The sequence below is a fragment of the Brachyhypopomus gauderio genome, chromosome 15 (genome assembly GCF_052324685.1).
Source record: "Brachyhypopomus gauderio isolate BG-103 chromosome 15, BGAUD_0.2, whole genome shotgun sequence".
In the NCBI taxonomy this organism is placed as follows: Eukaryota; Metazoa; Chordata; class Actinopteri; order Gymnotiformes; family Hypopomidae; genus Brachyhypopomus; species Brachyhypopomus gauderio.
The window spans coordinates 2,606,950-2,610,050 of record NC_135225.1 but is presented as its reverse complement, the minus strand read 5'-3'; positions in this window follow the sequence as shown (position 1 = coordinate 2,610,050).

Genomic DNA, 3,101 nt, shown 5'->3' with positions numbered 1-3,101 from the left:
AATATATTGTCTGAGAGCAACACAGTATGGAAGGCAAGAGTAATAGAGAGTATGATTAGCTATAGATTTGTAATCAGACTCTAAACAAACATTATGCAAAAGCGATCAGTTGTAATCAGAATATTGACGCACACAAAAGGACTCTTCACAGTGATCCTTCCAGCTTATCTGTCTTCATCTGTGCGTGAATCGTTTTAGGAACCATGAATGTTCCTGAAACATCCCCCTTTAGACACTAATGTGCTTCATGAAAAGTTCATGAAAATAAAGTCTGTCCTCGAGGGGAGAATTATGCTAGCTGTACGTGAACCATGTCTGCGTATCCACAACCGGGGTTGCATGACTTTAGAATGACATAGTTGAAGGTAAAAACAGCATAGAAAATGCTGCCTTTTTAATTGTTTGAACTGTGATCGTTTTTATGTCAACATCTGGTTTACCCAGAATGCATTATGGTGGGGGTTTAGGGCATGGTCACTGCCTTTTGGGCTGCTTGCACCCGCAGCCATTTGCACCCGCAGCCATTTGCACCCGCAGCCATTGACTCACCGCAACACAACAGTGATGTTGAACTGAATCCGGACCCCATTGAACTCATGATGCTGAGGTTCTTACAACAAGCGTCACCTGGGTAGGTCTGGCTGCTACATGTGACTCAACTCCTCAACGTGACAGATGGAGGCCTCACGATGGCCTGCAATTCTGATGAATGCAGCTTAATATGCAGAAGGTGTTTTTAAAAAGGACTTCTGCAACATGGATGACCAGGAACTTTCTTCTGCTTGCGTTCTGTTCAAGTTTAACAGCACTGAACTGGGAAGGCGGTTTCTGCACATTTGTCTGAGAGCAAATGGGGTTTAATAGCAGCGCCTGTCAAAGTAACACAACCGAAGGTGTGATTATGGAGATGTGGGGCATTCTAAAATTGTTAATCAAACACTTCATAAGGAAAAGGTTTTGTTTCGATAAAGTGCTATACACTATAAAAAACCACAGACAATGGCACCATGGAAAAGTCTGGACTGTTAAAGCTACAGGTCATATGGGAGTCCATTTTCATATATGTATTAATAATAATGGGTTATGTGTTCTGATGAAAGTACAGTTTAAATTGTGATTTGATTTGACAATAGCAGTACTCGTGTGTGTGTGTGTGTGTGTGTGTGTGTGTGTGTGTGTGTGTGTGTGTGTGTGTGTGTGTGTGTGTGTGTGTGTGTGTGTGTGTGTGTGTGGTGTTGATGGTTCAGCTGCTCAGATAAGATGTTTTTTCTTTGTTGTTGTAACCATCTCTCTGCCTTTAACACATGCACAGGCACACACACACACACACACACACACACACACACACACACACACACACACACACACACACACACACACACACACACACACACACAAACACACACACATACAGTTTCCTGCTTAATAGGATTAGATCTGGGGAACAAGCTGCTTTTCATTAACTACAATTAAGCCATGTGTCCACAGATACACTAATTCTCTCTCTCTCTCTCTCTCTCTCTCTTTCACTCTCTCTCTCTCTCTCTCTCTCTCTCTCTCTCTCTCTCTCTCTCTCTCTCTCTCTCTCTCTGCTCCATAAAAAACAGCCCACATTGTGTTAATCCTCTGAAGCAAATATTGCATGTTTAATGCATAATCAGCTACAAGGAAGCTACCCTGAGCACTCTTGGCATGAACACATGGATGGATGGGCAGGTCAGTCCCCAAACGCAGTCTCTGAAACCCAACAGCCCTCCTGATGATACACCATGGACACCACTTACCAGCCTCCAGAGTGACGGGTGCTGCAGCCTGCTAATGTAAAACTGGCGTGAGTGACCAGAGCAGAGAGAGACGGCGGTCCTACTCATAATTCCTATTCTCATATTTACAAAACATACCGTAGAAGGGAGATGAATGTGTGTTGAAGCATCCTGAAGGTTTATTTAGTTTAACGTAGGGCATCACTGTTTCCCTGCATCAATAGTCCACTTAAAAAGACTACAGTTAGATAGCAAGGTATAACAAAACTATAACTGCACTACGTCTTTGAAGTACCTTTTATACACAATGAACTCTCACTGATTTTACATTCAGAAACAGAAGCATGTGTCCAGGGAGCACTGACTTTACAAATATGCATGTGGACATGTAGCTCAACTCATCATTGTCCTCACAGCACTGTGTTGGTACACATTGCACTACTGAGAAATATTCCTTTTCTTTGAGTGTTCACATTTTTATTAAATGCCTATTCGTAATATACTGTAGGTGAAAATACAAAGTGCACATTGTAGACCAGTTTAACACTCAGTATGTTAATTTAGTACTAGTGACTGTTAATGGTGACACTTACACATTCTCCTATTAATTAAAGTTCCTTAGTGGCTGCTGAGCCCATCGGTAAAAATAGAACATGAGCAGCAAAAAGCCTCAAGAGCAACTTAAGCCAGCACCATTACAGGAACTTTACAACTTAAACCAGCACCATTACAGGAACTTTACAACTTAAACCAGCCCCATTACAGGAACTTTACAACTTAAACCAGTACCATTACAGGAACTTTACTATTTAAACCAGCACCATTACATGAACTTTACAACTTAAACCAGCACCATTACAGGAACTTTACAACTTAAACCACCACCCTTACAGGAACTTTACAATCTAAACCAGCACCATTACAGGAACTTTACAACTTAAACCACCACCCTTACAGGAACTTTACAATTTAAACCAGCACCATTTCAGGAACTTTACAATCTAAATCGGCACCCTTACAGGAACTTTACAACATCTCCAATCTGCACTTCAAGCATGCTTTTTTCTTATAGACTTAAGAAATAAGAGATATGTGTTCCATTGCTCAGTGAATGAAATATGGTGTACAGAAGCGTAACATTGTAACCTGTTTATATCTGAACTCCAGAACATTGTTGATTTTATTAGGCACAGGAGCTGTTGAAATGAATGTGTTTTATTTGGTTCAGAATTACAGTTCAACTGTGGCTGTGACTAAAAGATCTGCTAAAAAGCAGTGATGCAAATAAGCAGTGATGTGCGTGTGTGCATGTGTGTGTGCGTGAGTGCGTGAGTGCGT